Here is a 24,863-nt window from a genome sequence, read left to right as displayed (position 1 = left end):
GGTGCAGTGGTTAGCACTGATGGATGGATAATAATAATAATAATGCATTGTGTTTTAGGGCTGAACGATACTGGAAAAATTCCACATTGTAATTTGAAGTCCATCCATCCATTTTTCAAATCGCTTATCCTACTGGGCCCCAGGGGGTCCAGTGCGGAAGCAATGGGCACGAGGCAGGGAACAACCCAGGATGGGGGGCCAGCCCATCGCAGGGCACACTCACACACCATTCACTCACACATGCACACCTACGGGCAATTTACAGTAGCTACTCAAATTAGCCTCTGCATGTTTTTGGACTGTGGGGGGAAACCGGAGTACCCGGAGGAAACCCCACGATGACTTGGGGAGAACATGCAAACTCCATACACATGTAACCCAGGCGGAGACTCGAACCCAGGCATCAGAGGTGTGAGGCAACAGTGCTAACCACTGCACCACCATGCTGCCTGATTTGGAGTCTCCATCCATCCATCCATCCATCATCTCCCGCTTGATCCGGGGTCGGGTCGCGGGGGCAGCAGCCTCAGCAGGGAGACCCAGACTTCCCTCTCCCCGGCCACTTCGTCTAGCTCCTCTGGGGGGACCCCGAGGCGTTCCCAGGCCAGCCGAGAGACATAGTCTCTCCAGCGTGTCCTGGGTCTTCCCCGGGGCCTCCTCCCAGTGGGACATGCCCGGAATACCTCCCCAGGGAGGCGTCCCGGAGGCATCCTGATCAGATGCCCGAGCCACCTCATCTGGCTCCTCTCGATGCGGAGGAGCAGCGGCTCTACTCTGAGTCCCTCCCGAATGACTGAGCTCCTCACCCTATCTCTAAGGGAGAGCCCAGCCACCCTGCGGAGGAAACTCATTTCGGCCGCTTGTACCCGCGATCTCGTTCTTTCGGTCACTACCCAAAGCTCATGACCATAGGTGAGGGTAGGAACGTAGATCGACTGGTAAATCGAGAGCTTCGCCTTTTGGCTCAGCTCTCTCTTCACCATGACAGACCGATGCAGCGCCCGCATGACTGCCGACGCCGCACCGATCCGCCTGTCGATCTCCCGCTCCATCGTTCCCCCACTCGTGAACAAGATCCCGAGATACTTAAACTCCTCCACTTGGGGGAGGACCCCATCCCCAACCCGGAGAGAGCACTCTACCCTTTTCCGGCTGAGAACCATGGTCTCGGATTTGGAGGTGCTGATTCTCATCCCAGCCGCTTCGCACTCGGCTGCGAACTGCTCCAGCGAGAGCTGAAGGTCATGGCTCGATGAGGCCAACAGAACCACATCATCTGCAAAAAGCAGAGACCTAATCCTGAGGTCACCGAACCGGACGCCCTCAACGCCCTGGCTGCGCCTAGAAATTCTGTCCATAAAAACTATGAACAGAATCGGTGACAAAGGGCAGCCCTGACGGAGTCCAACCCTCACCGGGAACGAGTCCGACTTATTGCCGCCCATGCGGACCAAACTCTGGCACCGGTCATACAGGGACCGAACCGCCCTTAAAAGGGAGCCCGGTACCCCATACTCCCGGAGCACTCCCCACAGGACCCCACGAGGGACACGGTCGAATGCCTTTTCCAAGTCCACAAAACACATGTAGACTGGTCGGGCAAACTCCCATGAACCCTCCAGAACCCTGCTGAGAGTATAGAGCTGGTCCACTGTTCCACGGCCAGGGCGAAAACCACACTGCTCCTCCTGAATCCGAGGTTCGACAATCCGGCGGACCCTCCTTTCCAGGACCCCCGAATAGACCTTACCAGGGAGGCTGAGGAGCCTCCCTGATTTGGAGTCTGTGTGATATTTAGGAGTTGAAAATAAACTAGGCCCACGTAGCCAAAGAGAAAGTATTTATCAACTGAGTCTGTCAGATAAGACGCTGCTATTGCAAAAAGTTGTATTACCAAACACAAAGTAGTGTCGACAGATCACTTGCTTTTGCTCAGTATCATCTCTGTGAACTATAAAGAATTGTGACTAGTTTTTGTTTACTTTTCTCCTCTTTACTAATTGTTTAATTTACATCCCTACATTTACAAAACACAGACATCTGGTTAAATACAGACAAGCATATACACTCATACACTCCTGGGTAAAAATTATAAATTAAATAATATGGGCCAAACCCAAATTGCACAACATTAAGCTTTGGCTCATTTTTTTCTGCCCAGTAGTGTAACTTTCACATTTTGAACAAGGTTGAAACTCCAATAAACCATCTAGCAATATACAGTTTGTATGTTAGCCAGAGATACCTTTCAGTCATTGTCAGCTTCAAGAAGGCCACCACAAGTTGACAGTGAATGTCTGAGAATATGCCTTTCAGTAGCTAACATTTCTTCAGAGAATGGACTGCTCCAAACTCAAGGAAAATGGTCCCAAATGTCCATCAAAATGACAAAAGGGTTATAGTGTCAGCCAACAGCAGGAACTATTATAATCCCTCTGTGGAAAAACAGTGATGGATGGTGCAAAAGAGGAGACTGACAGAAGTGAAAAAGAGATTCTTCTCCTGTTGGACCCTAGAGACATGAAGCAGAGGAGCACAAAACTAGCAGTGTGACATCAGTATGGCCTTTAAATCCTGCCCTAGGGCTACACTCACCCACAATGCAAGAATAATACTACTAGTTTTCCCTTTCCTATTCTTTTACCCATTTCCAGGATGACAGACAGGTTAATCTGGTCTGATAAATATTAATACAAGAACCCTCAATGGCCAAGGATACTCTTCTTTCCAATATTTTCTTCCTAATTGTGTGACCTTCAAACCGAACAGTTATTAATACTTAAAATTACTCAAATATGATCATTATTCATTGCTACAATGAATTAAAACATTTTGAAAAAGCAAACGTATATGCTCTCTTTTATTAAATTATGCATATCCTTTGCTGATTATAAATGGTCTTCAATAAGACTTTTAGGACCATTATGATTATACTGTAGAATATGTGAATGTCCTTTGGTTACTGTTATTTTGTATAGTTTTAGTGGTCATATAGACAATTTTCCTCCAGAATTCATCTAGTCTTCTGACTGGCTCTTCAAACTTACCAAAACTATTTTTTATGTGACAATATCCTATACATCCACAAAACGCATCTACTTTGTTGCTACTCACCCTTTTCCACTTTTGCCAGCATCTTCCCCAATCACTAGGTGTGGACTGGCCATGGGGAAGTTTGGGAATTTTCCCAGTGGGCCAGTCTAGTGACGGCCGGACTTCCTTCCCCAAACCTGGCACTATATAACCTATATACTGTATCAGGAGTCACAGTAGATCACAGAGATGATTAATGTATCATGCATTATTTCATTGGTGGCCACAACCCTTTGATTGCAATAACAAGGAGGAGAACCTCCCTCCCACCCCCACCAGCAAATTCCTGGTCTAATTTTTGTTGCCAGTCCACCCCTGCCATGCACTGCAATACTTCCTAATGCACTGGGTCTTCTTATAATATAGCTCAAGCACAATGAAGCATATTCACAAGCATAATTCTCTGTTAGTAAATAGAAGCCATCACATGCAGTGTCTGAAATATTTGAATGTCACCTTTCCCAGGAGATGCATTTTAAGTAAACAAACTTAAAATTAATATATAATAATGAATATTTGTGGGACTCCACCCAGGTGACCAAGATGACCCAGATGATGCATATTTGATTCTGACACAATCAGGTCTGATCATTTACCTCCAGTTGCTCAAAATAGATCCAATTAGGACATATTTTTATTTTTTGACAAAACATTCATGGGCAGCTTCAACTAGATATTGATCTCACCCGATATCCTGATTTTGGGGAATTATGTTTATTGTAGGGGTGGCATGGTGGTGCAGTGGCCTCCCGCCTCTGGGACCTGGGTTCGAGTCTCCGCCTGGCTTACATGTGTGTGGAGTTTGCATGTTCTCCCCATGTCATCGTGGGGTTTCCTCCAGGTACTCCGGTTTCCTCCTACAGTCCAAAGAGCTAATGGGAGTTACTAAAGTGCCTGAAGGAGTGAGTGAGTGAATGAATGGTATGTGTGTGTGCCCTGCGATGGGCTGGCCCTCTGTCCTGGGTTGTTCCTTGCCTTGTGCCCATAGCTTCCGGGATAGGCTCTAGACACCCCCGCGACCAAGAAGGATACGTTTTTTGGAAAATAGATGGATGTTTATTGTATTGCTTTAATTTATTTGCCAAAATATTTTAACAGTTTCAGAAATAGTCAGTATACTGTTTTAATGTGCAAATCCATTGTGGGTCAAATTTCTTACATATTGTTTACTGAATGATTTTTTTAGGGGGTTGGGTAAGTACATTTTAGGGCAGCACTGGTTACAGTTTATTTAAATTTATTTGTGTATGTTTGATAGAGTGGTTGCTTCCTGTGAGCACATTTAATCATTTTTATCTCACCTAAGGTATTTGTGTGTGCTGATTCTTTAATTGTTCTGTAAATCCATTCACCGTCTCAAGTGCATTTCAATGTCGTGCCTTGTGTTCCGTGTTCAAATCCCATGCCTGTCTTCTTGCGCCCTGCCCCATAGCTTAGAAAACAGAAAATATATCACAGAAAAGTTTGTCACCCCTTGCCTGTACCCACTGAACGTTGCATGGAATTATATTGCATGTTACTAATAATACTTTTAGTTTTTAGGTTTTATTATTTTAGCTAAAAAGGACTTTTTTGGGTTTTATAATATTGCGACAGGGCAAGCAGACTACTTGTGCTTTTGGAGTAAAGTAACACATAATTTACTATGTTATCGATTAACTCGTACTTATTAAACACTTTACTTGAATTTTTTTTTTTTTATGTTTTCTTTAGGTTCAGCTCATACCAGCCCTTTCTCCTATTTTACACGTGATAATATAAGAAATTATGTGCAACACTGATCCCGTTTTTCAGTAGTCCCACCATTTTAATCTTACAAAAGTAAAAACCATAATTAATTTCTTGCATTGGTTAAAAAGTTAAAGGCCTAGACTTGCCAAGCTTTAGTGTTAGTTACATATTAGCTGGACAGAGCAGGAGCAATATGTATGTAACACATCAACATTTATTTCCATTAAACATATTTCCATCGTAGCTATTCACATTAAATTTAGGCCAGATTTTGGTATTAACTCAATAAAATGATACAGTAAATCACAACATTCCAATCCGTAAAAAAGTTACGTGCAATAATGCTGATTGACATAGAAAAAAATTATTGAACACACCGACTGAAATATATTTTCTTGTTTGGAAAAGACCGAAGAAACTCATCACTCACAGTGTCCAGGTGGGATTCGGGTCCGTTCTGTAGCACATCAAATTTCATATTAATAGCTGTATTGGAAACATGTTTAGTGAGATAAAGGTAATGTCATGAATGCCACTGTGTCTGTATAAAAATCACTAGCCTATCAGCCAAAATATATTGTGGGGTTTCACCGAGAATACCATCAAGTCATGACATTTGCCAGTCTTTTTGTTTCTATCCTTATAGTGTTTCACACATCTAGAAATTTCTAATAACCTATTTGTTTTTAAGTCACTCATCAGAATTCAAGATGTAGCAGATAGTTTTTTTCTATTCCATTTCATGCTTAATGATATGGAAATGAATAAAATCAACTCCTTAATACAGCCCATAAAATTTAGGAACAGCTTACTACAGGAATACATATTGCAAGAGCTTAATAAAAGCTTTCTAGTTGTATGGCTGTCATTTTTGCAGCAGTCTCTACTGTATGTAATAGATCCAGACAGACAGATTCCCAAAAATTGTCCCTGCATTGTTCTGTAGTCACATTCGATGCTTAAGTCACATGCTAGAAATGTAATTTTAGGTTCAATCACACTATGCTGACATTCACTTGAGTTTGTGAGGAGATATTTAGAAAAGTTATATTCAGAAAGTTGCTCTAGGCTTTTTCTGTGCCACCCAATAATAAAATTGTCATTTTCCTAATGAATATTTTTTTTCCTTTCTATACTGCGGAGTAATTTTAAAATTATCCAAATCATTTCATTATGGACTGTGACACACCAAGGCATGTAGAGATGATCAAATGTGAGGATGGGGAACGAGATTTTCTTTGTTGTCCTCAAACGACTTCAAAATGAGAATCAGGGGCACAAAGGGGAAGAAAAATAACCCAGATGAAATTAAAGTTCGTCAGGTACAAAACAAGAAGATGTATAAAAGACTAAAGGTCAAATAACAGAAAAATCCCCAATCTGCTGTTTCTCTCTCTCACCCATCATATTCATACTTAGTAGGACTTCTTTTACGTAATGTGTGCCTAATGATTTGTATTTGAGCATGGCTTGCCTGACAAGCTTGCATTCGGATGCAAATGCTTGACTCTGCTGGCTGTGTGCCGCATGTTCTGCCTCGGAATTCGGTTACTCATTTGTCCACTAGAACCCCTCACTGAGAAAATGACAAGACGGCCACCAAGAAGCAGCGGCACTGTCTCCAGAGTCTGTATATTAATGGACTGGCAAACAGTCAGCAGGGTACTTTAAGAGAATGCACCTGTTCTTACTACCTTTGCTTCTTTAAAGTCAAAGTCATTAGCTGACCACAAGATCCCCACTGAAGGCTGAGAGCCAGCATGTCCAAAGAGGCCCCTCCACAGCACAGAATAAAGGTCAGCAGTTAATGGATTTACTAGATAGATAGATACTTAGAGATAAACAAAAACCCTATTAAACTAACTAACTGTCATACCATTGCAAGGTGTCATTTTAGATTTCGGGCCTGAAGAATTTATTTCGAAGTACCTCATGAAAATGCTCAGAAGGATATACTCTGAAAACAGGTAAAAAAATGTCCAGAAAAATAACCATTTTACATAGAATGCAATGAACTGAATAAATGCATAATCAGAGACCTGGCCAAGCAACCTTGGGTTTGTGAAAGGCGCTATATACTGTAAATGTAGCTTTTAAGAGTGCTAAACTAGTAATTGTTGCTGAACAGTTTTCACCCCTGGGTGTCCAACAAACTATTGACAGTTTCGGATATTCCAGCAAAAAGATTCTTAACTGCCATGCACAGTAAGATTTTCAAGCAGTTTCAAAAGTTATGCGATACTAATTTATATGTGCAAATTGGAAGAAACTGAACTGTGGCAGGGGTGGCATGGGGGTGCAGTGGTTAGCACTGTTGCCTCACACCTCTGGGACCCGGGTTCGAGTCTCCGCCTGGGTCACATGTGTGGAGTTTGCATGTTCTCCCCATGTCGTCGTGGGGTTTCCTCCAGGTACTCCGGTTTCCCCCCACAGTCCAAAAACATGCTGAGGCTAATTGGAGTTGCTAAATTACCCGTAGGTGTGCATGTGTGAGTGAATGGTGTGTGAGTGTGCCCTGCGATGGGCTGGCCCCCCCATTCTGGGTTGTTCCCTGCCTTGTGCCCATTGCTTCCGGGATAGGCTCCGGACCCCCCGCGACCCAGTAGGATAAGCGGTTTGGAAAATGGATGGATGGATTGATGGATGGATGAACTGTTGGAGGTTTTAATAGAAAATATGCTTTAATTAAAAGCCACAATAGCATCCTGTCGAAAGGTAGACCATGAAATATCAAATGTACTACATATATATATATATATATTTGTAAACACAAATATAATCCTTGCCTATTAATAGTGTATTATGGAAATAGTCATTCCTTATTGCTTTTCATCATTGCATGCATCTTCAGTTATCTACCTTTTTCGATCAATACAGTGCTAACAGCAGCGATCCGTCTGTAAAATCAGAGCCCGTGTGCGACACCCACCTGAGCTGCAATAACAAATAGTTCAAACATTTTACTGCCACCTGACATCTAAACAGTGTCAGGGTTCATGACTTACTGGCACCTTGGTAGCACTGATAAGCAACATGGCATTCTTGTTGTGTAATGTCACATTCCATCGATGTTTTTAGTGATACTGTAGCTAGGTCATCACACCCAGCTGAGAGGGGACATTGCTATTTATTTAACATTACAGGAATGACAATAATGCAAAGAAACTTTACACTCCTAATACAATAGTCAATGGCTGGTCTAAGGAAATTGTGAATTTGTAGTTTGCCACACATGTACCTGTTTTGTTACAGATGCAACAGCTACTGTTAACATCGACCGTAAGCAGTGATGTTTTTCAGGAAGGCTCAGTTGGTAGCACTGCATGGGGGTTCCCACTTCCAGGGCTTCCATGGTTTTTACTATATGTTTTTGGTGTTTGTTCTCTCTGTTTAATGTGGGTTTCCCTCATGTCCTCTTTCTTCCTGTAATCCAAAGACATGCAGTTAGGCTGATTAGCATCTCTAAACTGCCTATGGTGTATGAATGAGTGTGAGTGTATGTGTATGTGCCCTGTGACGATCCTGAAGATCATTTAAAAAGAAAAGATTTGTGCCCATACAAAGATTTTGGGATGGTGTTGCTTCTGACAGCATTAATTAATAAATTTAACTATACCATCCATCCATCCATCCATTTTCCAAACCGCTTCCTTCTGGGTCGCGGGGGGTCCGGAGCCTATCCTGGAAGCAATGGGCATGAGGCAGGGAACAACCCAGGATGGGGGGGCCAGCCCATCACAGGGCTTAACTATACCAATATACTTTATGCATAGCAAAACATACTGTATATTGCATAGAATCTGAATCAGAGATATACATGATAAGAAGACAAAATAAGTAGGCATCAACACACGTGTCATCACGTGTATTAAGGCATAAAACGGCCCAGCATCAGTATGACATATTTAGCTTTAGCAGAGGATGTTGTTCGTGGCTGAATATGAAGAGAATGAGTATTTACAGATCAGAATGATTACTTTTCAATGAAAAATTGACTTGTGGCTTATCAGCCATTTTAGACTGCCAAGAGCAATTGTAATGCACTTGTGTGATGAATTGAACTACCGACATTACAAAATGATGGCGTTCCTGTCCATCTTCAAGTACTGGGAATACTTGGAGTTTTTGCAACAGGGACATACCAATGAGAACTGGATGACAGATCAGGGATTTCCCTGCCCATTCCTCAGCTTGTGTCTAGTATTAACCAACTGTCAAGGCAGAATATGAAGTTTCCCTAGTGTGGATGTACAGGCAAACATTACACATTACAATTCAATTTGCAGCAATGTATAGATTTCCTACAGTAACGTTACTAGCGCGGTTGACTATGTACACATTTCAACAAAAGCATAATCAGGAAGTGAAGCTGCTTTTGTGAACAGAAAAGTTTGATTCCATCAACATGCAACTCTGTGATGCCAACATTTTGTTGTAAGAAACCGCAATGTAGCTCATTTTATATACAGACAGACCCACACACAACTAAGCGCAGACTATTAACCTCATTTCACAGAACACACAGCGGAGAAGAATCCCAGTTTAATTGATCTGAAATCGACTCATATTCTTTCTGTCATTGTCTGGCTTGTGGAACTGATTGTATTAACAGCAGCAGTCAGATGTTTCCAGTCAACACATTTTTTGTGTGTTTGTCACATGGGCAGATGTACTACCAAATAAAATTGTCTGGGGTTTCTCTACTTCGGATATTATACAGTCTGCACCTTTTTCCTGTTGTTTGTGGCTCCATTGTCTCTGAAATGGCATTACAAACATAGTATATTCACATTTACATATACACATGATGCTAATTCGCATTACCAATTTAAGTTGGGGATTTAATTTAAGTGGGATTTAATACTTGCACAATGCATATCTGCATATCTCAGTTTTTGCATGGATTTATAAACCCAACTTTTACTATTAGCACAAACATCGAATTTTTGTACGCATGTTTCTTCTTCTGCAGTAATGTACGAATTTTTTATGAATGAGCTTTCCTGATGCATGCGCCCTGGTCTATGGACCTGTAGTGCTTGCGATAGGCTCCAAGGTGCGGCACCACCCTGATTAGGACAAGCGGTAAGAAGGTCATTGGCACAAAAAATACTTGCCCTTTCTTTTGGATTATTGCTAATAACTACTTTTTCAGGAAACATACTGTAAAGTATAAAAATTACAGATAAGATATAGGGGAAAAGTGATGAGTATTTGTTATAAACAGAACCTAGGAATATATACAGTCATTAAAAATAATTACTTATCTTGAATCTGAGTCATTTCTTATTTCATAAATTTATGCGCAGAGTTGCTCAAGGTACTTTAATATAAATAGAAACCAGGATGTTTCGCGGCTTGAAACAAAAAAAGAGACCCCTTATTTTGGAGGTATATGAAGTTAAAATCTTTGTATGGATATCTGTAAGGAAACCATTCAAAAATGTTGAATGTGCCGTGGTTAGTATCGTTGCCTCACGCTGCTGGGACCAGGGTTCAAGTCTTTGCCATGTCTCCATGTGCGTGCCATATGCATGCTCTCCCTGTGTCGTCATGGGGTTTCCTCCAGGTGGTTTAGTTTGCACCCACAGTCCAAAAACATGTGGAAGTTAATTGGAGTTGCCAAACTGCCAATAATTGTGCATGTGTGAGTGCACCCAGCAATAGGTTGGAGCCCCACCCTGCACTGTTCCTTTCCTTATGCCTACAGCCTTAGGCTCAAGAGCCCCTGTGACCCTGAACAGGACAAGTAGATTCAGAAGATGGATGGATTGGTATGCAACCTAATAACTTATAATGTCTGATCTTATTTCAGAGGCATTAGATTTCCAAATCAAAGGGACTAACAAATACTGCTATTAAATAGGTCAGCTTATCTTGAAATCCAATAAAAAGGACACAGTATCCTTTAGTAACCGTTTTGACATTAACAATAACTTGAACTCCAGTGATTCCTATTTGTCACTGGTTTAACCACCAGACAATAGCTCAAAGCTGAGACCCAGAGTGCCTGAAATTTAAATGTGGAGCATGTGAAATGGCAAACTTGAGCTGACTAACAATATAAACTCCTGGGACACTATTGCCTCAGAAAGTGCAAATATTTATTTTGGCTTTTGTCTGGGCTATTGCACATCCGCTACGATAATTGCATTCAAAATGACTGCATGCTTTGCCTTGCACATGCAAAGTGCAGAGTAAGAGAACAGACAAACTGGACTGATGCCACATATGATCCGTTAACGAGATGTCAGTTGCCTGGCTTAGGCAGGTGAGCTGTATGGCAGGAAAGATGAGGTGTAGTAACCAGATAGATTTTTCCATTTTGGCTTCTCACACGCGGTGAGCTTGTGACGTGACTTTACAGACACACAAGCTTATGTCAATCTGCTGGCTGCTGCAATTACTTACAGAAAGGCTGAACCACTGAAGCTAATCTAAACACACCAGTTAAATAGGGAAACTGAGTTAAAACATACAATTTCTAAGATTATTACTCATGCCAGAGTCGATTACATCAGATTGGATTGATCAGAGGTGCTCATAATCTACAGGAACGACTCTGCAAACAGGATGCGTCATGGTAATGATCTCTCCCCAGCTTGTGATTTAAAACAGGGGAGATGAAATCAAACCAGCAAGAGAATTTTTTTTTGGCTTTATCATTTGTTGTCAGAATGGCATAGTGTCGGCTTTCCTAGCTATCAAAACATTCTTTTTTCAAGAAGATTGACTTGGCACTGAAGAACAGAGAAATCCTCTTGGATTTAAAAATTAGAGTTTGGATTTTTTTTTCATTCATTTTAACCTTTATTTAAGAAAACATAAATAAGAGTAAAGAAATAGCTGAGAACTAATTTGATTTAATTACAGGCTGGGCAACACAGGCATTATGTTTTATGAATGTGGGAGACATCCAGTGATGGTTGGTTGATGAAAAAACAACATGAAAATGAAAGCGAACCTGTGGTCTAGGTCACAAAAACCATAGTCATTTTATAACGACCATTTCTTTTTTTATAACATTTACATAGTAATTAGAAATTATAGTGAAACATAAATATAATTAATTAGTCAAGAATTATTAATGGAATTATTTAACATCCAACTTACTGTCCTCATCCTAACATTAATCTTCCAGTGTTCCTAAATTCAGTACTCTAAAGCAAAAAGCATAGACATGAAGCTATAGAGGGATGCTTTGAGTTGTGGAGATACTTGTTCAAGAACCAATTATCCAAGTTTCTTACTTGGGGGTGATCTGAATTCTTGTCTTGAACAACGTTTCTCATTAACCAGTTGAGAATCCAATGATTCTTGCAGGAAGCCACCTGGCAGCTAGTCTCGTCCGGGACTGTCACATAACTTCCATCTTCAGAGCCATTCAGTGCTTAGATTCAATATGCAGATACCACTTATGCGACTTAAAAAAAGAAATAAAAAAAACATACCTGCTGTCAGATCCTGAACCAAAATCTTTTGTTACTGATAACGGTTTAATGAAATATCAGTCTTGTGCTAATAATTATGCTTTTTTCATCAGCTTTAATGTTAATTTTCATTAGTAGCTCTGATAAGACATTCGTTTCTCCAACGGATGATAGATTCCTAAATAATACCTTGATTTCTGTCCTGTGCTTTTGTTTTTTTGACTTATTTCACTAACCATTCTGCTGCCAAAACTTCACATACTGGAGGTAAGACATGTTTAACAAGCTACTTGATACTTAATACATTTCCACTGCGCCAATACAAATGAATATGCATGAATATTACTTGCAGTGATAAACCATTTTTAAAACTGAAGTACAAATTGACTATGTGATAGGTACAATGTGACACTGTGATCAGAAATACGCATGATAACTAATAAAATAATGTACATATTGGCTTATTCAGAACCCCCCCCCATTCTGTTCCTAACAGTGCTCCTCCTTCTCATTGATTCTGATTTAACCCCTCGGTGCATACAGGCACAAGCTAGACAATTTAGAGACACAAATTCAGCTAACTCGTGTTTTTAGACTGTGAGAGGAAATTCACGACACACTGCATAGCAAATGTGCAAACTCCACATATGCAGAGCATCTAGATTCAAACCCTCAATGCTGGAGGTGTTCTCATTTTACTGTTAATTAATACTGTTAATTTGGTTCATATAAAACTGACTGCAGGGAGGAATTTGTGAAAAGACCATTCAAGTAGACACAATCCCAGATCCAAAGCTCTGTTTTATAAGATGAAGGAACATATTTACTTTCAATAAAACATACATATGTTATATTTTCAAGTGATACTATCAACAAGCTTTCCTTAGCAATGACAAATATTTCAGTCCTGCAGAGACATATATACTGTACAGCATAGCAATTCCTTCCTACTCTTATTCTTCCCATTACAGACACAACTCATTCCCCCATTCTTAACTGACAATTACTGTGTTATACTCACACCTGGCTTGGAGCTAAACCACAGACAAATTTTCTGCCAAATCCTGACATACATATTTGAACATATTTTTAATCTATGTAATATGCGTTTAAATTTACCAAAGTAAGCAAAGATTCATTCATCTTCTATTCTGGTCGGAGACACAGAGGGCTTGGATCATATTACAGGCAGCATCACCCATGCAAATGTCCCCGCAATGTGCTAAAACCAGTTACTTTTTAGTTTATGGGGACATTTTTCTGGTCCACATAATATAAACGTATTCTTATGAAAATCTGTGAATGCAGTAAAAAAAAAAAAAAAAACTAAAAAAGCCAAATGGCTTATATTTTGGCTATTTACTGTTAAGGTTCAGACTCGGTAAGGGATCAGGTTGTCTTTAGGTGTATGCATATAGAAATTAATAGAAAGTCTCCTGTCTTGTGCCATTAGTCTGTGGGAGGGGCCTTGGACTTTGAATAGGACACGCGGTTTCAGAAAATGGGTGGATAGATGGAGAGTTCCCACAATGACTGGAATATATGAGCAATGATGTTCATGGTGAATGGTGCACAATGTTTCCTGTCTTCTATCAATGACACATATCTGACGTTCACACTAAAAGTGCTTTCTCCCATTTTCTGTTATTCTTTTACTTCCTATGCATGAGACTTGCCAAAGGACAGTCATGGTCTCTTGTGTTATTCTGCAGAGTGCCAACCACCTTGTTTACCCATAGGGGCTGTCAAAATGGATTTGTTCAGAGATGGGTGATCTGTTTGCAATGGTGGGGGGGGGGGTGACCACCACAGGAATTTTAATTATTGTCCCTATAGTTATTTAATATCATATTACAGTCAGTAAAACACTTCAGAGTCAAGCTATTAGTCTAGTTACAGGATCCATCTGTTCATCTTCCATGACGGCATGATTGTGGACGGTACGAGGAAAGAACATTAAAACGCTGCAGACAGAGAGTGGGGAACAGGGTTCAGACCTGGAGGCTTAAAGCCGCAGTGCCAAAACCTAAGCCTCTTAGAACATCAAACGGCAAAAATATAGTGGGAGTATATCAAGGGTTCAAGAATATATCATTGAAAACATTCACAATAATATCAGCATTAGCATTAACTTTCCTTCATAGTTTTAATCTTGAATAACTCTAGTGAATAACTCTAATGACAAGACAATACAATATATTTAGCAAAAAGCATCTTATCAGAAATTCGAGCTTGTATGATACACAAACTAACTCCATTACTCAATTATGAAGATTTAACAACAAATCAACTATTTTAAGTATTGTAACTACTTTTTTGACAATATAATGAGTGAAAACTTGGAACATAAAGATTAAGGTTAAAGTGATGATACACCATGATGAAACAATGATAACGATCATGTAAACTTTACCTGCTCCCCATAATATAGAACTTTTAAAATATTTTAATTATTTAATTGTCGAGATCATGACCTTCTTCAATTGCATATGTCACAGTTCCAGGGTCCAGAGCAGTAAAACAGGCGCAGGAGTTCCAGATATTGGGTGAAAACCCGGGATTTATTAAAGGGGTAAACACATTCAGGTACACAAAGCACTAGGGAGGTACGATGTCAATGACCAGACTATGGAAAGACTCACAGTAACGCACTTAAATACATCAATTAAACAAGACTAAAGACAGCTGGCAACCAGAAGGATTCCACACGAGGAAAATGAGGGGGCGTGGCACACAGGAGGATCGGAACGATTTGGGCATGACAGTATAACTTTTATTTATTTGTCTGATGAGAATACATCCATCAGTATAGATAGCAAAGTGCCTCTGATTGAGTCGCTTCACCTATCTCTTGGCAGGTGCAGCAGAGAGACTAGGGGGGAAGGGAGGTAAAAAAACACATTAGCCAAAGTTGGGGAGACTAGAGGCAGTGCAGACAGTTAGCTGAATACAACATCTAAGCCCCAGATGTGGTTATGGCAGCATAAGTAGGATGTAGAAACAAATAGGAATGCGGGCATGGGGAGTCCCTGAACATCAGCACTTCAATTCCATAGGGATCTGCTGCTACTGTCACCACACACCTCTCTCGAGGCTTGTCATTCTGCACCTCTGGTCACTTGAAATAGCTGCAGGTCTCTTTGTTCCAGGGTCCTTGTGACAAGTCATATGCACGTTAATGATGCCACACCTGTGCTTCAGCATATTGATTCACCTTGCCACCAACCCACTGGCCCCCCCAAAGTTCAGAAGCCAGGAGAGTGACTCATGATCTGCCTGGAGTTTGACGCCTGTCCCATACAGTTATGAATGGAAATGACACAACACTACCACCTTCAAGATCTCAAGTCAAACAATAGTTGTGTGGACTGCAGGTTTAGCTTGATGTGTTGTATGGATGGTGGTGAAATCCCACAGGAGGATTGGCCAGGCATCACTTAAGTTGGGTGAGTAAACCAGCACATCAGTCAAGTAAACCACACACCAGCTATGTGTTATACCACTGAGTAGTTGCTCCATTAGAGCTTTAAGTTGGTGGGAGCATTGCACAGCCTGTATGCCATCACCCCGAACTGCCACATGCCATACCCCAAGGTGAACACTGTCCTTTCCTTGGTGCACTTTCTTGGACCAGCCCATTGAAACCTTGGCCATTGCAGAAGAGAATTCCAGCTATGCCTTTAGTCTGTGTGCCTCAGATTGCTCCTTTGGACTTAGTTAATACTGATTTCCATCACCATGCGATAAGGATGATGAAGCAGCAACAGATCCTTGGGATCTGGAACACCAGACCTTGTCCGGGAGAGAAATCCTCCCTAGTCCACAAGCTTCAGTCTTAATCACTGATTTGCTCTTGACTCACTGACTATGCTTCCTGTGATGGGATCCCTATGAACTCATAAGGAATTGTCAAATTGTCTAGTGATGTGACAAAATCTGTCTCAAATAAAGGCAGAGCCACAGGAAAGGACAATGCAAAGATAACATGTTACCTCAGAATGGACAGCAATAGACATAAAATCATAACACACGTAATTTTCGTAGATAGACATTGTTGGGAAGTAACTGAATTCATGCAATGGCATTAGGTATTTAGAATACAAAATATGAGCAACTGTATTCTGATACAGTAACAATTTACATAGATGATCATTAGAATAGGGGGGCGGCATGGTGGTGCAGTGGTTAGCACTGTTGCCTCACACCTCTGGGACCCGGGTTCGAGTCTCCGACTGGGTCACATGTGTGCGGAGTTTGCATGTTCTCCCCATGTCGTCGTGGGGTTTCCTCCGGGTACTCCGGTTTCCCCCCCCAGTCCAAAAACATGCTGAGGCTAATTGGAGTTGCTAAAATTGCCCGTAGGTGTGCATGCATGAATGAATGGTGTGTGTGTGCCCTGCGATGGGCTGGCCCCCCATCCTGGGTTGTTCCCTGCCTCGTGCCCATTGATTCCGGGTTAGGCTCCGGACCCCTCGCGACCCAGTAGGATAAGTGGTTTGGAAAATGGATGGATGGATTATTAGAATAGTTATTGAAATTAATGCATTACATGAAGGGATTTATCTCTTTCACATGTTTATTCACTCTCAAATTAAATTAAGGCAATTTGACACATTTCCTAGATGTCTTTGAAATAAAACACACAACTACAAGCCTACATGCAGTTACATTAGTTGCCTGTGCACTCGAGGAAGTCGAGCTGACATGACGCAGCCAGGAGAGGAATGTATTTCTGTCATGGAAATTTAATCATTATTTCATGTTTAAGGAGGACAAAGGTGAGGGAAACATCATTGTGTGGTGTAACCTCTGCTTACCAGGCACTAACTTGCTTTCAGTGTCCAAAGACTCCACTTCCAACCTAAAGAAGCATCTTGAAGCAAGTTCTTTTTTTCTCTTTTTTGGATGGCTAAAGACATCTACAGCTTATTAGTTAGCTTTGCTATCCTAACTCTTTATATTTATAGGTAGCTACCTATCGACAATCTGCTATTTACTAACTATGGCTATTTGAGATGCTATCTAGCTAATGTTACCTCATAGGCTGTAAGATTCATTGCATTCACTTCGTGTAGTATGCAGTACTAGTGGTATTCACATGTAGTGTGGTTCCGAAAATGGTTTACATGTTTAATGTTTATGTATACTGTTTTCACTGTATGCATGCTTGCTCCTGTTGAAATGTGTAACCTAGTGATGCCATTTCGCTAGCAAATTAGTTCCAGAATAATGCTTTATGGCAGTGCTTCCACTGAATGATGAATGGGACCTGTTAAATAGATGGCTGTGGACTTGTCGATTGATTTACGACAGACAATTATTTAAAATCTGTAAGAATAATGAAGCCATCACCAGGGTTTCCAAGTCTCACGGATCTGGTGTGACGCTCACACTTTCAGACTCTCACACCCATGCAAGAAATCTTATGGCAAATATTTGGCGAATTGAAAATTTCACTCCAGCTAGTTAACCAAAGGTGGAAACCCTGCATCACCACCTCTGGGATCTTGTAATATTTAGATGGAAACCCACCGTCACATCAAGCCCCGCCCTGCTGGTCTGATCCCTGCGTTTCCCTTGGGCGTAGCTTCTAATGAGCTACGCCTGAAGCTTGTTAGTCTTACCCCTTGTTCCTGCCCTCATGTTAACCAACCACAGTTGCTTTGCATGTATTCCTCATGTATATTAGCCTCTCTTAGTCCTATGCTAATTTCTGCTTTATAAACATGTGCCTAGTCTTTCTTACTTTTTTGTTTTCTTAGAGGAAGCATTCCAGTGTCATGCAAAGGATATCAGCAAAAAGGACATCATATAATGGTGATTAACGAAGTGCTTCTGCCGCCATACACCAGCTACCATCCAAATGAATGTGAATGCGACGTAATAATTAGAGATGTGCAGCCATTTTCACTAGTAGAGAATGCACTATTCTATTCAATAACCAAAGGAATTACTGGGGGAAAGACACACATGTGCAGGAAAACATTGATGCTGAACATTGAAAGGGGATTTTAACAAATGAAGGAGTTAGTCACCGAAATACTGGCATGTGAAAGAATAAGAAACCGCCACACCTATGACGTCATTGTTGGCAAAATAAGTCAGATTCATGCAGAATTCCACATCCAGGGCAAAGTTTGTGCAACAGTCACAGACAATGGAAGCAATTTTGTCAAATCTTTCAGTGAATATGGAGGTTTATATTTAGAAGACGACATGGATAGCACAGATGGTTTGCTGTTTGCTGATGTTACTGCAGTACTTGACAAGGAACAAGAGCAACAGGAGCAAAACTTTTTTTGCACCCCCACCATCGATGTGCAGCACATACTTTGAATCTTGTTGCCACAACAGAGCTGGATAATGCTGTTACACAGGGAACCTCGCAAAAAATGTACAAGAGTGCCATGGCAAAATGTGCTACCATTTGGAACAAAGCTCATCGCTCGTCAGGTGCTGTTGATGAGATTGAAGACATTGTCAAAATGAAATGTGTTGTAGCTTCTGTGAACAGGTGAAGCTCAGAATATTATGCTATTGAAAAGATAATGTGTCACACTGACGGTCAGCTCATTGAAGTCTGTGACCATCTGAATGTGGCCAAACTGCACACTCAAGAGATAATGTTTCTAAACAGTACGCATCTATTTTGAGACCGCTCACCAACTCAATCAACCTGCTGCTGGGGGAAAAGAACTGCTATTTCGGATACATAATTCCCACCATTCTTAGCCTAAAAGCTACGGTATCTGGAAATTTGACAGAGGTGCAATTCTCAGCTCACTTCCTCTCAGCTATTATCAAGGCCGTTGGCACTCGGTTTGGGGAGATGTTTTCCTCCCATGAGGCAGCATCCACCATCCAAAAGTTCAGACGGTGGTGGCTTGCTGATGAAGAGAGGGGATCCATGAGAAGGATATTGGTCCTAGAGGCTGATCTTCATCACACAGAGCCATCTGATGGTGCCAGCACCAATGGACAATGAGAAGTTGGCTAGAAGATGACCACAACTTCTTCGTGTTTGATTCAGATTCAGAATACTTTACTAATCCCTGAGGAAATTATGTGGTTACAGATGCTCCTGGACAGTAAGAAAATAATTAACAAGTTAAAATACCAATAACAAATAATACAAATATTACAATACCAAAATTACAAATGGCTCTAATACAAGGAACTCAATATACAAACAACATATATTATATAAATATGTTATATATATTATACATATTATTTATTATGTATATCATATAAACAATATAGAAGCAATATCCTAATAAATTACAAATATTACAATACCTAAATTACAAAGTGGTCCACCGGGGTTACATGTGTGTGGAGTTTGCATGTTCTCCCCATGTCGTCGTGGGGTTTCCTCCGGGTACTCCGGTTTCCCCTCACAGTCCAAAAACATGCTGAGGCTAATTGGAATTGCTGAATTGCCCATAGGTGAGCATGTGAGAGTGAATGGTGTGTGAGTGTGCCCTGCGATGGGCTGGCCCCCCATCCTGGGTTGTTCCCTGCCTTGTGCCCATTGCTTCCAGGATAGGCTCCAGACCCCCCGCGACCCAGTAGGACAAGCGGTTTGGAAAATGGATGGATATATTATATAAATAATATACAAATAATATCCTAATAATGCACAGCTGACGAGTTCCACAGCAGAGGATGAGGTACAGTGGTATCTCCAAGATTCAGACCAGACATTGGCTTCATTAAAGGTATATCCAATGATCAGAGCCCTCTTTTTAAAATACAACACCACACTGCCATCAAGTCCTCTTGTTGAGCGGCTTTGAGGACTTTATTTTCACCCCAGACTGTAACCGAATGTGGCTGCGATTCCTGAACCAATGCATTGCCGACTACGGCACCCTGAGGAAGTTTCACTCAGGGAAATACTATGATGTTACCCAAAATCTCTAATGAGTAGTACACAAGCACACAGGTTCAGTCAACCGAAGTGGCCAGAGACGTGAATTGATTAAATTATATTATTACATTTAAAACGAGAATAATAATCCTACACTGAACACAAAATATATAAAGCATCAAGCTGAGGCACCAATGTTGCAGACTAAGAAAGGTAAAGGGCATCAACCGAGAGATGGACAAGGAGCTCAGCACAGGCGGGACCTCCATGAACACTCTGGTGATCACACGCACACAGACAAGCACACATATACTCCATTTTTCTTTTGCTTTTGTACCAAACAAATCGTTCAACATCTTTAGTGTTTACATACTCTTACAGTCTTTCCTACAGCAAAAGTTATTATATATTCAGGGATATTTTAATACATTCAGCCAGATGTGACAGTAGAAGAACAGAACAGAATTGTCTTTTTGATTACCACATTCATACTCTTGGAAAATGTAAGACAATGTTGAAGTAATCCAAAGTATTTAGAATACGTTACTCACATTGAGTAATCTACACTACAACTAATACATTACAAATGACATTTTAGGGCATGCATTTTGGATTACGTTTTAAAAGTAACCCTCCCAACGCTGTAGACATGTGTATGTTCAGCACCAGTCCATTTCTGCTAACACTGGCCAATCATATCAATTTATGTAAATGTGCAAAACTACATTTTCCTCAGGAATGATTGTATACATGGACAAGCCGTGTTCTAATTTTCCAACCTGACAACTGAGTATGTCTGTCACATGGTTATGTTCTTACAGCCAAGCCTGTTTTAATGTAGAGAAATGTGGAAATTCTTGGGCCTCAAACCTTCTGCACAGGCAATTATTGCCTGAACTTCAAAGTCTTTTGCTACAACATTACCATTCCTCTCAGTATGTGGTCAGTTAAGGACCGTCTATTTGGCCCATGGGTCTCATTTATCAAACATAAATTTCATCATGAAAGAATGCTACACATGACAACATAAAGTTGCAAACTTTATAGATACAAAAAAAATGTATCTATCAAACATGGAGTACTCATATATGTATAGAATTTCTCCTTACTTAATAAAAGCTATCTTTAAATGTGCATAGAAACACAAGTCTGAGATCCTGCCCAGCTGCCCCCACAAATAACCAAAGGTTATTTGCAAATGGGCTACATACTCATATAAAATACAAATCAAGTTTTTCTGGTTATAGAGCAATAGCGACTGTAAAAAAATTGCTATCCAAGAAGATAATTTTCAATAGATGCAGGTCAAACAAGAAAAGTGTGAAAAGTACATTTCCACTACAATTAATTGTGTCAGCACGGTATTAGAATGCATGGTATAACCATTCCATTGATAAAAGTAGCTTCATTAACCCTCAATTTATTGCTCGGATCTACAGTACTGCTGTAAGCTGTACTGTTTCGCATTTGAGAAATAAACTTTGATTTGACATGAGGTGCCCTTATCCCACTGCCAGTGCAGTCGACTGCCCCGATTACATTAGGAAAAGTGGACATGGCTGAAAGTTAGTTTTTATGTTTGCCTGTTCACTCGCAGCATAGGGAAACACACATTTAATGCAAAACAGACCAAATGAAAAGACAACAAACAGTGCAAACTAGGGATGTAACTGTCGTGCCAAGTGGGGACGGAGCGGTAACAGAAAATTAGAGGTCCAGGGAATCGGGGGGGGGGGAGAATGCATCCACGAGCAACAACTAAACAAAGGACTGACGCCAATGACCGGACTAGAAAAAACATACCTAAAGCAGACTTAAATACATTGAACTAATGACAGCAACAATAAACAGCTGGTGAACACAGGGAATCCACACGAGGTTAACGAGGGGGCGTGGCAGATGATCGGGGCAGGACAGTAACGATACAATCAACTCACGATTTCTTACGATTCACGATTTTGAGTTCACAATACGATTTTCTCACGTTTTTTTTTTTTGGCAGAATGAGCTGCAGCCAAATCTATTCAAAAACATTCCTTTATTTATGTTTATAATCTGTGCAAAACATGTCCTCTTATTAACAGTGCAGCTGAAATTGAATAAAATAAGTAAATAAAAAAATCTTCCAGCATGACAAAATTATTACCTGAACAATTAAGTTTGTGGTTGTGAAATCTGAAGAAGAAGTTCTGAAGAACTTCCTTTATGAAGTAAAGGAGTTGAGGGCACATCATAAGTGCTGCAGATTGGAGAACATCTTATTCTGGTGTGGTAGCACAAACCCGAGTTCCCCCAGCTGGAAGAGTAACGCAGCCCCTAATTTGTGTAGAACAGAACAACAAATTTAAGATTAAATTTTCATTGTTACTTTGCTGGATTAGAGAGCATACGTAAAATGATATATGTAGACTTAGTGTTAATGAATTATATTACTGAATCAGTATAGGGTAAGAATACATAATACATATAGTCTTAAAATTGATGAAGAAATGGATGGTACACCAATGTTGTCATCACTAGACACTCCCCTTTTCATCAGCAAAAGAAGAAAAACATGCATGAGCAATTGCTTCCCTCTTTTTCCTTTCGCAGCTTCTTCCCAGCACAGGCTTCATGCCTGGTCAGGGAGGCAGGTCACCCCCTAATTAGAGTAACAATCATTCAGCAGCTGTGACCCCTTAGCACATGTCGGGCCAGCAATGAGGAAGCCTCAGTTACTGCCTGTGTGATGCTGATCACCTTTTGCTGGTGCTTGACCGCATCCACACTGAGCCATTGTGTTCCTTGGTGATCAGATGTAATAAACAGACACCACATCTGACATTTATGTTTATCTTCAGTGATACATAACTGAACCTGGTAACACTTGCTATTAAGCTTTCATTCATAATGCCTTCACCATGCATTACAAAGCATCTATAATGGATTTTTATGGTCGGTATAAGAATTAATAAAGGTCATCCCAAAGGCTTTCCGTGGATCCGTCCATGGATCCCCGATAATATAGCACCTTCTATTGACAGTCATAAGGCATTTTAGGGTTGATTACAATACTTTGTAATTCCATCATCACAACAGCTTAAAATCATTTTACCAATTGTACATACAGTAACACATTATAAAATGTTTAAATAAAATTTTTGTTATCAAAAAGCATGAAGACTGTTATTATGTTTCATAATGAATTTATAGCTTCAAGTAAAGTAAGGAGGGGCGGGCGGCATGGTGGTGCAGTGGGCTGGCCCCCCATCCTGGTTGTTCCCTGCCTTGTGCCCATTGATTCCGGGATAGGCTCCGGACCCCCCGCGACCCAATAGGATAAGCGGTTTGGAAAATGGATGGACGGAAGTAAAGTAAGGATGCATTCCTGTCTGTAATGTGTTTATAGCTAACTATATGTTTGAAACAGGTTTCAGTGAATTATAAATGCATGGGGAATGTAAAATACAAACGTATTATATGCTTCAAGTTAAGACAGCAAGAAAAACTGCTGCTGTCATTGCTGTTTTGTTGTATTTTGACCATATTATGTTCAAATAAAATAACTCATGTGTCACAGGCCCCAATCACACTTATATGAATCTTGGGTGATCAGATCACAAGCAGAAAGCACTTAATACAGGTGTATATGACCACCAAGATGCATTCTGATCCGATTACATAAACCACTTCCTGAGGTGGTCTGGGACGCACTTGATCAAATATATTTTTTTGTGTAAACACACATTATCACTGCCCGATCCAAACCACCTGCCCGATTTTTACCTCACACATCTGTGCATGTACAGCATTACTCTTCATGGCATATTTCACGGCAGTTTCCAATTTATACCACTTTGTTTTATTTTCGCAACCCAACTTGGGGTACATTTCCAAAAAGCATCTGTTAGTAACCAATATAGCTGGAACTGTTCAGCTGCCTGGTTCCAATTCAGTTACTAAAGCTATAATCAAATATCATTTGTGAAATGTACCCCTGATCCACTTAATATTTCTTTACACATTCAGGTTCAGTTTATTGACTGTTTCGGTAGAATGATTTAGGAGAATGAGCTGTTGTGATGATTTGGAGCTTATGAAGTATTATAATCAATGCTATAATGCCTTATTACTGTCAATAGATGATGCTGTAATGCCTTGTTAATTTTTGTGTGGACTGCAATAATGCATTATAGGTGCTTTGCAGTGCATTATGAAAGTATCCATAATGCTTTATAAATTATAGCTTCATAGAAAGTGTTACTCCAAAATCCATTGAAGCTGAATTTAAATGATTCTGTTCATCAAGACAAGTCAGATAATACACAGATAGCAAGAGCAATAAAAGAAGATGGAAACCAAATCTCACATTAATCTAAACAACAGTTGCATTGGCAAATGGTTCCTTTCTGCGCCAGGTCCACAATTTCCCTTCTCAGTTCCAAGGTACCACACATGGATAGGATTAGCCTGCTAAGTGCATAAAATTGTGTTTAAAGCCTCAGATCATTTTATCATTGGAAGTTCTCTGATCCAGTACTATATCAGTAATTATCATTTAATAAGTACCACTAATAATTAGCGCATACAGTCCATTCACCTTATAAGTGTGTAAAAGCACCCCTAGAGTTGCTGAAAGGAAACTTGGTATATAAGGATAGCTCCCACTGGCAGTCAGTAGTCCTAAACTTCTTACTTAGTGTGTCTATGGGATTCTTTGCTCTACTAATGCTTTGCTTTACACCTAATAGCATTAA

The sequence above is a fragment of the Brienomyrus brachyistius genome, chromosome 6 (genome assembly GCF_023856365.1).
Source record: "Brienomyrus brachyistius isolate T26 chromosome 6, BBRACH_0.4, whole genome shotgun sequence".
Taxonomy (NCBI): domain Eukaryota; kingdom Metazoa; phylum Chordata; class Actinopteri; order Osteoglossiformes; family Mormyridae; genus Brienomyrus; species Brienomyrus brachyistius.
This window is presented reverse-complemented; position numbering follows the sequence as displayed.